Consider the following 14130-nt stretch of genomic DNA (forward strand, 5'->3'; position numbering starts at 1 on the left):
GATCACTCTAAATGTCATGAATATGACATTAAAAACATGGCTTTATAAACTGAAAAAAAAAGTTTATTGTTGCACTGCCAGAAAATCCAGAAACAATATGACTATACATTGCATCACTTGTAATTGAATGTTTTGTCACAGCATCAATGCAGAATTATCCTCGTCCGCATCGCCTTTGTATTTAAATAATGTGAACTCCATCAGAGTGGTTTCACTGAATGTGCCCAGAAGAAGAACGAGACATTTACTGAACATGGTTTCCATTAACTGTCTTCAACATGATGACGCTAATCTGGGACCAAACTGAAACCAGATGATTGACTTTTATTTAATTCATTTTGTCACAATTCCAGGCACTTATAAATAATTGAATATTTTTTATTACCAAAGGATGACATCTAATCTGTCTCAGAAAAACATCCAACTAGCTCACATGACCGGATAAACTCATAAGCTTATGTTATTTAAACTAAAGTGATGAAGGAGAGAGGAAACAGATGACTGGTTACTTCAGACCACAGAGGCATTAATGTGATATATAATGGCTTGTTGTTGCATTTTCAGATCAATAAAAGAAAAATACAAACCCTTTATTTTAACAAAGAAAAATTGCAATGATTGCTGCTGCGTGGCTGTTATGGCTTCCTTCTATTTTTAACGCAAGATTTTAAGTAAACACAAATCTGATATATAAAAAAGATTTATTTTTATCAATCAATCAATCAATCAATCTTTATTTATATAGCACTTTTCATACAAGAATGCAGCACAAAGTGCTTTCCATGGTTAAAACAACCCCCCACCCCCACAGATAACCCCCTCCCTCCCCGCTTGTGTACAAGCAAGCATACACATACACACACACATACACATACTTGCACATATTAAAAGACTAATGTGAGGTTGAGCACAGATGAGCCTGGTGAGGAAACACTATCACAGGGAGCCGTCTGCACCGGGAGCCGCCCACCGGCCACGACCGCCATGACACCGACCCAGGGCACACGGCCAACTGAGAGGCAGAGGAGCCACCCAACTAGACCGAAAGAACCCGCAGGACAGAGCCGCAGCCGCCACAGCCGATGAAAAGCCCCCGGTACAGAGAGCCCCCTCCGAGGAAACACTGGAGAAATAACCTAAAAATAATATAAATAGAATAAAAGCATAAAATAAATAAAAATGGGTTAACATAGAAAAATAAATAGGCTAGGGGAATAAAATAAATAAAAATAAAATGAATAAATATTAAGTAAAAGCTAAATTAAAAAGGTGGGTCTTGAGCCTGCTCTTAAAAACATTAACATTCTCTGCAGCCCTGAGCTCCTCCGGCAGGCTGTTCCACAGACGAGGACCATACCACTGGAAAGCTGCCTCTCCATGAGTATGTGTCCTGACTTTAGGTACAGTCAAGAGGCCAGTACCGGAAGACCTCAGGGGCCGCGAGGGTTTATAAGGTAAAAGCAAATCTGAAAGATAAGAAGGCCCAAGACCATTAAGACATTTAAAAACCAATAAGAGAACCTTAAAATTGATCCTGAGACACACGGGGAGCCAATGCAGTGATTCTAAAACCGGTGTAATGTGGGCCCGCCCTCTGGTCTTCGTCAGCACACGAGCAGCTGAGTTCTGTAGGAGTTGTAGAGGTGCAATACTCTTTTTGGAAGACCAGAGAGCAGGGCATTACAGTAGTCAATACGACTGGTGATAAAAGCATGCATCAGCATCTCCGTGTTGGCCCGAGAGAGAATGGGACGGACTCTGGCTATGTTTTTTAGGTGATAAAATCCTATTTTAGTAACATGTTTAATATGTGGAATAAAACCAAGCTCAGAGTCAAAAATAACGCCCAGGTTTTTTACTTGTGATGATGGGTTTAATGCGGATGCCTGTAATTTAGCTAAGAGTTTCTCTCTCTGAGCCTCAGGACCAATGATTAAAACTTCAGTCTTGTCCTGGTTAAGCTGTAAAAAGTCTTCTGCCATCCAGGATTTGATATCTGAAATACAGTTGAAAAGGGCATCCATTGGTCTCGTGTCATCAGGAGACATGGAGATGTACAACTGAGTATCATCAGCATAACTGTGGAGCATATACAAATTAAAAAGAACAGGGCCTAAAACTGACCCTTGAGGCACACCACATGTCATTTTATGGATCTTAGAGGAGCATGTATCCAAACTTACCATATAAGTTCTGTCTGTGAGATAGGAAGTGAACCAGTTGTGAACAGCACCAGAGAGGCCCACCGGGTGTTTCAGTCTGTTTAAAAGAATAGTGTGGTCTACTGTGTCAAAGGCTGCGCTAAGATCCAGTAGCACCAAGACTGAGAGGTTCTGTGAGTCACGGTTAATCCTAAAATCATTTAAAACCTTCAGGAGAGCAGTCTCTGTGCTGTGGTTCACCCTAAATCCGGACTGATATATCTCAAGGATATTTCTACTATTTAAAAAATCATTAAGCTGAATAAAAACCAGTTTTTCTAAAATTTTACTTAAAAATGGTAAGTTGGATACAGGTCTATAGTTATTAAAATCATTACAATCCAAATTGCTCTTCTTCAGAAGAGGCCTCACCACCGCCGTTTTAAAGGCTGCAGGGAAGATGCCCATCTGAAGAGAGCAATTTATCATGCATAAAAGCTCGTCTTTAAAAAATCCATAAAATGATTTAAAAAGTGAAGTGGGAATTGGGTCTAAAAGACATGTGGTGGGTTTTACTGTGGAGAAAACTTTATCAAGGATCTCAGCATTAACCAGGACAAAACTGTCCAGTGTCTCCTCAGGTAAAACCAAGCACTCAGATGTGTTCGTGTTCTGGTTCCATAAAATACCACATCTGATGGCACTGATTTTACCTCTGAAGTGGTCTGCAAACTGCTCACAGAGAGAGTCCGTGGGGGTTCGCTGGGAGCTGTTAAAATCAGGGTTACATAGGTGATCGATGGTGGAAAAAAGAACCTTGGGATTATTTTACTTGTTATGATTCTTTTTGCGATAGTACATGTTTCTTGAGTTCCTTAGGGCGTTATTGTAAATTTAAGTTGCTCACCAAATATCTGATGACTGATTGTCATTTTTATTTTTCTCCATCTCCTTTCTGCCGCCCTGCAATTTCTTTTGAGTTTTTTAACCATCCTCATTCCTCCAGGGAGATATAAGTTTTTGGGTAAATCTTTTTTGTAGTGAGTGGAGCGACAGAGTCGAGGCTTGTCTTCAGTTTACTGTTAAAATGTTATTAATTATTTTTATGTTTCTGTATCTGATGAGAGTGGACAGAAAAGCTCATTCAGATTGCAAAAAAAAATCGTTGTAGAAGAAGATTAGCAACAATTTACAAAGTTTATATTAAAAAAGAAAAATGAGAGCATCACAAAGAGTCTGGTGAGGTTCTGAAGAGAAAGATGATGTGAAGAGACTTTTACCCCATGGCCTTGAAGTCTATAACAGGATAGAAGTGAAAGTCTTTCTTCCTGCCTTACAAAGCATTTGCATGTAGACATCCAAGCTCATACTGTTCCAAGTCTAATTTCTACCTCTACACCTAAGCAATTTTCTGGTTACACAAGCATAGAAGGCATTATAACAATTAATAAGAAATTTCTTCCCCATACTACAACAGAAAGAGTAGACAACCTGAACTATTTGTCCCTTCTACTATCTTTCCACTATGTCTTCCATCTTTTCCTCCACTATACACTAAGTAGAGGAGCATGACTAATACTACTTTCTCTGTCAATTGCCAGTTTTGCCCATGGCTAAATCCAGAATTGGGCCACGTGTACATCAATCTGTGCACTGACATGATTGCACACACTCGCCCAATCCTGTGTGCAGGCGCACATCAAATTTACAAACACACACATACAGAGGAGCAGCAGACTTTGACCTCTGCAACATTGTGAAGAGAAGACACAGCACAAAGATATCATATAATCTGTCTGTTACGTCAGGCTGTGTGCACTAATTGGAGGTGCTGTCTGACAACAAAGGAGTTAAAAGTCAGAAAGAAATAATATTCCTTTCATTCTCACACAGTGTGGTAAATATAAAATCCTATTAGGGCTCAGCTATGGCACTTCATGTTGTTTTCTGAGCAGCAGCTCCCTCTGCTGATGTAAGCAGCAAATACACACACATGCACCAGCTTTATAGTAAGTAAGTCAAAGTCAGCTTTGTTGTCTTATCTGCAAGCAATTGAAATGACAGTTCTCTTAAAACTTGGTGGATAAAATGCAAGAATGTAAGCCAATAAACAAAACAAACAAATTTTTGCAGAAAAACGTTTTTCAGCCACTTGTATTTGCGATCTGGTAAAGCTTGAGCTTTGCCTTTGGCTCAGCTCCTTCTTTACCTGCATTCCCATCCAGTCCTGAGGTGAGTGAGGGGACCAATAAAATTGTGGTTGAACGACCTCTGGGTTCAACAGTACGGGCTGAAGCAGGTCAGTCAATATAAAGAGGAGCCCTGACAATGAAATGTTTTGAAGGTGAAAATTTAGGAATTTAAAATGAATCTAAAATCAACTGGCAACCAGTGAAGCCACTTTAAAAACGGGGGCTTAAATGAACTCTTCTGTTTGAGGGAGTCAGAGGACCTGAAGACGGGCTACCTCCGCATTAACAGACTATTGCAGTAGTCTACCTGAGATGAGAGAAAGCAATGGCACCAAAGTTCTGAGTTTTGAGATGTTCCTCAGCTGTTCTAGAAACGGTTAATCAAAATTACAACCAGGTTTCCGAGACTAGACTGAAAGACTAGATCACCCTGTTTCCATTTAATGCAAGCAGCAACCTCTGTCTGTAAAAACGGGAAAGCCTATGCGGAAGTACAAAAAAAATTGCCGTTTGCGCCTCATTCCGCTAGGGTCTGGCTCCAAAGCAGAGCAAAATCCCCATAGACTCCCATGTTAAAAGGACCAACTTCACAGCAGAAATAAACATGTTTAAAGCCTGGCACAAAAATTCCTTTTAGGATTACTAGGTCAAGTTTACCTTCATCAGAACTGTGAGAGGGGTGAATTTTTTTCTAAACTCATCCGTTTTGATGTTATTTAAATTTGAAATTCAGCATAATTAGGGGCATGCCGCATGTCCTTTTGAATGACAGGTATCGGAAAGAAGGGAGAGTGCAGCACAAACCGCAGGTATTTCAGCTGGTTAACAGCACGCCTTAGCTTTAGCACGTCTACCTCCGTTAGATGGTTAGCTACCGTTGCTCGGGGTTAGCTCAGTTAGCTCTTTGCTACAGGTAGCTCGGAGTTCGATGGTTGTCAGTCCTCCACCCCCTCCTTCACAGTCCCACCCTCAGTCCAGCTCTTTGCCCATTTTGGATTTTCAAAGACTAACACGCCTTAAACTACCAAGATGGCAACGGTCTTCTGCCTCCCCTGACTGAAAATAAAAAATAAAAATTTGGGGGGAGAAGCCTCGTGAGGACAGTTGGAGCATCAGTATCAAGCCAAGGTTTCAGTTAAAAGAGACAGTCAATTTTATTATCTGAAATAAGATCATTAATTATAAAAGATTTGTTTAAAAGAGAGTGGACATTTAGAAGTGCCATGTTAAAAGTTGTAGGTGAGTTCTTTTGATGGGTAACAGATCTGGAAATTGTGGGAATGGGATGGAGACATCGAATGATATGTGACTGAGGGTGTTTGTAATGCTATTGGTGATGAGTACTGGTATATGATGGTGAAGAAGGTCGGGTTGGACTGGGGATGTGTTCTGGCTGTGATGTCAATCAGAGAATAATTTGCCGGACCGGAGTGTGAGTTCAATATTCATGGAAAAGAGTTGTGATCTGGTTTGATTTGGATGAGTGCCATGTGATTTAAAGAGGTATGGTCTGTTGTAGAAGGATGAGAAGTTGTCGACATATGGAATGTTGATGGAGTTGCAGAAACCTTTAAGCCAGATATGGAGCTGCTGGAGGCGACTGAATGTGACATCTCCAAAACGGGGGGAAAGGCAGTGGTCCGGAAATTATGCATTGTTTGTTTAAATGTTTAATGCTGTGGATGAAGTGTTTTTTAAGGGTCTCTGACTGTTGTAGTTTCATGTCGTTTGTACCTGTATGGACAATAAATGTGGAAACTGAGGGTGTTGATGGGAGAGCATGTGGGTGGAGCCAGTGATGTCCCTTAACTAGTGCACCTGGATAACAGAATGTGCGGCAACCTGTTGACTCGAATATGCCTGACCATAGATGATCCACGATGAAGCGTCTGGGCATTGGCCATTCGACCCAGTTTTGACCAGCTGACACATTCCGGTCAGCAACCGAAGGCGACGTTCTGGAGGCCCCCGCAGCAACGGCAGAAAAGGAGGACGCGTTCTCTGCGGTGGAGGTCCCTGCTGCAGGCACCGGGGGAGAGGGGCAGGCGGTCATCGCAGTGGATATCCCCGCTGCGGGGGATGCAGCAGAGGCAGGCGCGCCGAGGAAGACGCCAGTATTCGCCGCGGAGGTTCTTGCAGTAAGTAAGGGGCTAAGTCAGCAGGCTATCAAGCAGTTCGTTCTTGGACCTGAGTTCATCAGAAAGTTTACGGATGTCCATCTTTGATTTTAGTGATCTGCCTGTCAGTGTTTGAATGTTCCAGGTCGTCTGCGGTAGACAGTGACGGAGGCATTTTGTCTCTACCGGTGTCTACAGACACGGTGTTCCAGGTGTAAATTTAAAGTAGGAGTAAATTTTAAAAAATGGCTTCAGTAAAAGCTATGGTACTGGTAAAAATCATTAAAAGCATTTGGTGGCAGCAGTGGTTTTGTCCAGGCTAGAGGGAGGCAGTGAAAGAATGTCAACCAGGACAAAAGAAAGGCCAGCAGCTAAATGCCAAGCCTAATGAGCCCCAGATGGAAGTGCCCAGCCAGGAGTGGTGAGTGGCCAATCTTCAGGACAAGAAAGTGTAGGCAAGGCAAGGCAAGGCAAATTTATTTGTATAGCACATTTCATGTACAAGACAATTCAAAGTGCTTTACATAAAACATTTCAGCAGGGTGTAGAAAGCAATAATAAAGGAAATAAAACAGATGAAATGCAAGAAATAAAATTTCAGTGTGGGGAAAGACAATAAAATAATAAATTACATTAAAAATATTAAAAGCAAGATAAGTTAAAAAAAAAAAAGTTACCATGCAGATTTCATGCATAGGCACATGAGAAAAGAAATGTTTTTAACCTGGATTTAAAAATGTCTACATTTGGTGAAAGTTTAATGTCCACTGGCAGTTTGTTCCACTTGTTTGCAGCATAACAGCTCAATGCTGCTTCTCCATGTTAGTCTGGAGTCTAGTCATGTGTAGCTGATATCTCAAAACTTCTGCAAAGCCTTCTGTAGCAACAGGCTGATCGGGATGCCAGAATGGAGCAGGAGCACAAGCGCCAGGAAGACAGATGGCGGCGGATCCAGCACCAGTTTACCCAACTGCGAGCAGCAAATGCAACAGGAAAGTCAAGGTTGTCAGCAGTTCTTGAATGTCCCAGCGACAGCATCTGCTTCACCCAGAGAATCCACGGCAGATTCATCACAGCTTCCAGGGAATTCAAAATCAGTCCCCAATCATTGCAGGCACCTGGTGAGTTCCGGCAAACTAACCTGATGCAGTCTGGCCGGAAAGTCCAAAAATGCAGCCTTACAATGAAGGTGAGGATATTGAACATTATTTAATCACCTTTGAAAGAATTGCTCATGCTTGTCAGTGGTCCCAAGATGAGGCGGCTCTTCATCTAGCGCCACTGCTAACTGGTAAAGCTAGGTCTGCATATGTTGCAATGGACATTAATGATACCATGGACTATGCAAAAAGTGAAATGTGCTGTTCTTGAGAAGTTTGAAATAAGTGACTGAAACCTACCGTGTGAGATTTCGTTCCAGTGTCCTGGGAGAGGAGGAGACTCCAAAAGAACTTGCAGGTCTGCCTCAAAGACTTGTATGTGAAATGGCTGAACCCAGAATCAAAGACAAAGGAGGAAATCGGGGATGCCATCATTATGGAACAGGTTTCTGAAAGTCTTGAACCCTGAACTTCGCACATGGATAAAGGAGCGCAACCCAAAGACCTCTAAAGAAGCAGCAGCAGGCTTTCTTGGCTGCTCGTCGATCATCAAACAACTGTTTCCAAGTTAAGTCCTGTCCTCCTACTTCGATACAATAAATCTTTTGATAATGACAATAAAACTAGACATACAAGACAAAATATTTACCCTGTTAGTTCTGCTAAATCTGAAAACAGAAACCAGCCCCCAAGAGCATGTCATGTTTGTGGTCAGGTTGGTCATAGCTTAAAGCAGAGTGTCCAAAGGAAATATGCCAGCAAAAACTACATGTGTTCATCTCCCCAAGAGTCTTTCAGAGAGATTGAGAAGGATGAAGTCTTTGAATGTCAACATTAAGAGCTTTCAATTGGAGTGTTCATTGAAAACAAACCGTGTGTAGCTCTGCTGGATTCAGGGAGTAACCGTACCCTGTGACACAAGATGCTATTCAAGAAATGCAATTTTGCGGAGACATAGTGGATGTTTCTTGTATTCACGGTGATAAAGTGTCATATCCCATTGCAGAGGTAACTAGTCAAGTGGAGGGGCGACTTTTCACACTTGCAGTAGGGGTGCTGGAACGACTCCCCGATCAAGTGGTGTTAGGTTGTGATCTTCCCATTCTTACCCAGCTGATAACCACAAACATTCTTGCCAAGCTAAAGCTAATGAAGGTTTGTTAGCTATCACCAGGTCCAAGGCTAAGCAGGAGCAGGCACTTTAGTTGGATGGGAGGAGCTGCCGTTTGCCAAGGAGGATGTGCTATGGCTGAGTACTGTACACAAGGTAAAACCAAAGAAAAGACAGGAGACAAAGAAGACAAGAAAGAGTGAGGGGTACAAAGATAGATGAGTACATTTCAGAGGCTGTGGAGAGTATTAATTTTCCTGTAGATAGTGATATTGCTGGACTGCGAGAGAAGACCCCACACTTAAATCTTTGTTTGATAATGTGCACCAGAAACGACTCAAGTGAAAGGGAGAGAGGAAGTGTTTGTGATCAAAGGAAACCTACTTTATCGCCGTAGTCAGATTGTTGATCAGCTTGTCAATTCCCCAGAGTATAAGGCCACAATTCTGAAACTGAGTCATTCTGTACCCTGGGCAGGAATTTTAGGCCAAACGAAAACATTTTCTAGAATGGTTTCCCGGTTTTACTGGCCCCATCAGTACGCGTGATACAGTTAGATATTGCCAGGCTTGTCCCACAGTGCCAGTTAACGGCCCAGCAGGAAGAAGGAGATAGAGCCCCTTTAGGTAAACATGCCCATTATTGATACACCCTTCTCTCATATTGCTATGGACATTGTGGGCCCATTAGAACGGAGCAGTGCAGGTCACAGATATATTCTTGTAATATGTGATTATGCCACAAGGTACCCAGCAGCATTCCTTTGAAGAGAAAATAAAAGCTCATCAAATTGTTAACTGCTTCATCCAGTTGTTCTCTAGAGTTGGGATCCCAAACGAAATCATTACTGACTGAGCTACCAACTTCACTTCAAAACTGCTGAAAGAGGTATAGCACCTGCTTGGAATTCATGGTGTTAAGGACCAGTCCTTACCATCCACAAAACAGATGGTCTTGTCGAGAGGGTTTAACAAGACTTTGAAAGTCCATGCTGAGGAAGTTTGTGAATGATTTCAGGGTCTGACTGGACCAAGGTGGCTTCCATTCTTGCTGTTTGCCTACAGAGAAAGTTCCGCAATCATCCACTGGGTTTCACATTTTCAGTTATTATATGGACATTCTGTTAGAGGTCCCATGAACATTTTGGAAGAGGGCTTGGGAGATTTCCTCATGCCACAACAGAGGTGTAATGAACTCTCATATTGTTCTGAAAAGTGAGGGACAAATTAGAGGAGTTTCAAAAGCTTGCTAATAATAATCTGGCTCAGGTACAACAGCATCAGAAGCAGAGATATGACCAAGCCTCAAAAAGGAGAGTTTTTCAGGAAGGTCAGAAAGTCCTGTTGTTGTTACCCACTTCTGAAAGCAGTCTCCTTGCCAAGTGGCAGGGGCCATATAAGATCATGAGAAAAACCGGCCCAGTCACTTATGAACTTTTGCTCCCAGAACGCCAGAAAAAACATCAGGTTTTCCATGTAAACCTGTTAAAAGAATGGAATGATCAATCACAGCTGGGTACATGTTGTTGGGCTTGCTCTATTGAGGATGAGGAGGAAGTTCAGGAGCAGTGACTCCCTTATTCAGCTGATGTAACGGTGTTTCCCAGCATCAGTCATTTAACTCCAGAAAAACGTCATGAACTTCAAAATCTGATGACAAAAGAACTTTTTAGTGCAAAACCAGGTCGCACACACCTCGTTGAACATCATATAACTTTGCATTCTCCAGAGCAGAAACCAATCAAAGACACTACACTGGAAAAAAAGGCTGTCTTGAAATCAGCAAAAAAAAAAAGAAATATAGATAATTCTGCTTAAAAGTAAGCTAAAAAAATCTGCCAATGGAACAGTCAAATTTGTCTTGGTAAGATTTCTTGAAATAAGACAATAGATGACAACCTTAATAGATCTTAAGAATTAGCTGGAAAAACTCATGGTTAGCCAATATTTTACTAAAATTTGTGAAGTCTTTTGTCTCATAAAAAGATTGTGATGCGCAAACTAGTATTTTTTACCCCTGAAAAGTAACATATTGTTGTACACCTTCCAATGTGATCCTACCTCTTAGTTTCAAGGGTATATAACTCATTTAAGTTAGATATTGGACATTGGTCTAATTTAAGTCCACCACCTACTTGATATAAAGATTTAAATGGGCATTTTAAAAGCAATATTTACTTGAACGTTAGCATTCTGACTAGGTAATTAAGGGCATTGTTTTAGCCATAGTAACTCATTGTTACCCCAAGGGTAATCATTTGCATTTACCTTACAAGCTCTACAACAATAATACTGTTCATGAGTCAAGACAGAAAGTGCTCTATAGTGTACATCTGACAACACATGCTTTATTGGCTAATAAAGGCATTCCACTCAGCCATGCTCTTCTTGTAAGATGATGTGAGATCTCTTTCATGTATTTTGTCAAAGAGGACCTCTGTCTGTATAACTGAAAGCAGAGTGGCTACACACTTTGGGTATGTAAGGTGAAGGGTATAATAGTAGGCCATAAGGTATAAAGCACCCTCGGTAACTTTGTCTTTTGGAAACGTGGTTATTGGCGAATCTCCTACCGCTAGGAGGCAGTTGGCTGGACTCACAATCAGGACTGGGCAGGAGAGAGGGCGCTTCTTCAAGTAGACGTTAGGATCTTCTTTGTCCTTTAACACATAACAGACATACTTCTGTCAGATTAATGCACTTTTGTTTCAAGGATCATTTTGGAACCTATGCATCCATTTTTGCACATGCTAAAGCCACAGACATCTAACCAATAAAAATCCTCTTTCCAAAAACAAATGTTTTGGGTACCTTTGAAAACAGATACAGTATAGGAAATACATTGGGAGTCATCAGAGAACCTTGAGTTCTATTTTTCCCAGTATTGTAGTCCAAAAGATCCTGCAACATATTACACAGCTCACCTCGAGAACATGCACCAGAGCCTCACTCACATCTCGTACCCTCTTCGGAGGGGCAGAGGTGGAGGGGAACAGTGATGGCAGCACACGTAGGATCTCAAGAGCCTGTTCAGCTGTACAGGAAGAGAATCATTACTTCATTACAACACTTGGAGAAAATGCACAAGGTCAAATGCATACAACAGACGCAATGCTTTAAAAAAAGGCTAACATTTAGCCAGTGATGGGATAACAGTTGTGAAGGAAGAAGTAGGACAAGACAAGGGCACATGTACTTGGCAATTATCATGCCCAAAGGTAAACTCTGATGACACTAAAACATCATTTCTTACCTTTGTCCACTCCCATTGGTGGTCTCAGAATCTATTTCCATATACCAAAAAATTGCACCTTTTGGCAGAAGTCATGCCATCTTCCCTTCAGTTCATCGATAAAGTTGTCGTTATCTTTATCCAATATGCGATGAAGCTCCTCCATCACCTATAAAATATTCAGTATGCCAATACGGACGTGTAAATGCAGCACTTCAGATAAGAAAGTTGGTATATATTGGTTTTAACCATGCATAATGAATAACTACTTACATGTGCAATGTCCTTGAAACAAGGATGCTTCTAGAACCTTCTTGTCTGTCCTCTTCACGAATGGTATTTGAATCAATGAAAGCTCTTCTGGATAGAAATTCCAAATCCAGGAGATGAGAGACATCCTGGTGGTTGGGATTTTTTCTTTTAAACAAAGTTTGAAGGGTCTTATAGTGCTTGGCCAAGGTTGCTGGACTGTAGGTGTCTGGACTACTTGCAGGCTTGTTAGCTGTAAGACACAAATGACATAATTAAATGTGCCTCACTTTAAAAAATACAGTCATGTTCTTAAAAGTAAAAAATGTTAGAAAATAAAAGACAGACATATCGAGACTACACTTTCACAGGCGATAAAAACATTGTTGCTTCTTCTCATTTGAAATAATTTAAAACCATTTTAATGCCAGTGTATTCACAGAATACAAAAAAAAAAAAAAAAAAAAAAAAATCTTTATACTAAATTCACGAGTGATATCTGCTCTGATCTCATATGGTCATGCAATCACATTAACTGCTTGTAGGCACCAGGTAGAACACCCGACAAAGATGCACACACCCACAGCCATAAAGCAACTGGACAAAACTCACCATCAGGGCAGACCAGAGTAGAGGGTGCTTCCTTAAGTAGATTTTGTGGTCTATGGTTTCCTTTAACACATAACAATGACATCCTTCGTTCAGGATAATTCACTTTAAAAGATCATTTATGTAATTTAGAACCTAAACCAAAAATTAAATTCATTACAAGAACACAAATGCCCTCTGTGAAGCACATGGGTTTTAAACTCAACATTATTTGATATGTTGAGTGTTATACGAAAGTGGTGTTGCACAGACCAATGCTAAATAGCTCTGCAGTACCCAGCGGTTCAAAATTATATGACCAGCTTTCATTAATAGCAATATTTATAATTGACAGTATTTCAATAAGAGCCATGTTATAACTTGGAGGCTTTGTGAACCCATTCAGCCTTTTGCCTTTAGAAAGCCAGATTTCCATTCATTTCTTCAATAATGTTAGTAAATTGATAACAGCACAAATATATTACCTACCCTCTGATGGCCCATTTTTAAGCCTTTTACTTCATTCATGTCAGGACAGACATCTTGACTTAATAATGTGGGGTTATTACTGAAATATAAATACCTTGCCATAGAAAAATTTGTAAAATGCGAAGTGAAAACTCACCTTCAAACTCACTTTCTGTACTGCCTGAGCTGCTATTCCCTTCAGTGGACATACCCAAAATGATTGTTGAGTCACTTGAATCAATTTCATCTGTGTCTCTTGGCTGCTCAAGGCGACGCCTCTTTGTAGCGCTGCAAAGATTAGGTAGTTAATCAAGTAGTTGTCAATTAAATCAATCAATCCATCACTTTATTTGTATATCACCTTTCATACATAAAAAATGTAACACAAAGTTCTTAGTACAATACAATTCAATACCCCCTCACACACACACACCATTAAAAATTGTGCTGGGAAAATGCTATCACAAGAGAGAAAACACCACAAGCAGATCACCCGGTACTTTAACACAGTTAATAAATTTGAGTTTCAACCATTGTAACATTATAAGTTTCTCAAATGTCATTTTTAGGCTAATTTTTCTAGCTTGTTTGTCCTCTATAACAGGGAAATTAATATCTTTTGGTTGAGGACAAAGTAAGACATTTAGGGAGAAAAAAAGTTGAAATTGTTCATCACTTTCATTTTTTGATAATAAAAACTGATCAATTCATCTGGAAATGATTAACAGATATATCTATTTAAAAAGATCATTAGTTTCAGGCATACCTCTTACAACATTTCCCATCTGGAGTGTTTTTTTGGGGAGATCTAACATTCTGCATTCTTTTGTATAGCTGTGCATACACAGTGACCTGTACAAGACATTCAATACATATTTTAAACAACTACTAAAAATGTCCAACATGAAACACTTTGGTCATGAAGTGGATGCA

The sequence above is a fragment of the Melanotaenia boesemani genome, chromosome 2, assembly GCF_017639745.1.
Source record: "Melanotaenia boesemani isolate fMelBoe1 chromosome 2, fMelBoe1.pri, whole genome shotgun sequence".
NCBI lineage: Eukaryota > Metazoa > Chordata > Actinopteri > Atheriniformes > Melanotaeniidae > Melanotaenia > Melanotaenia boesemani.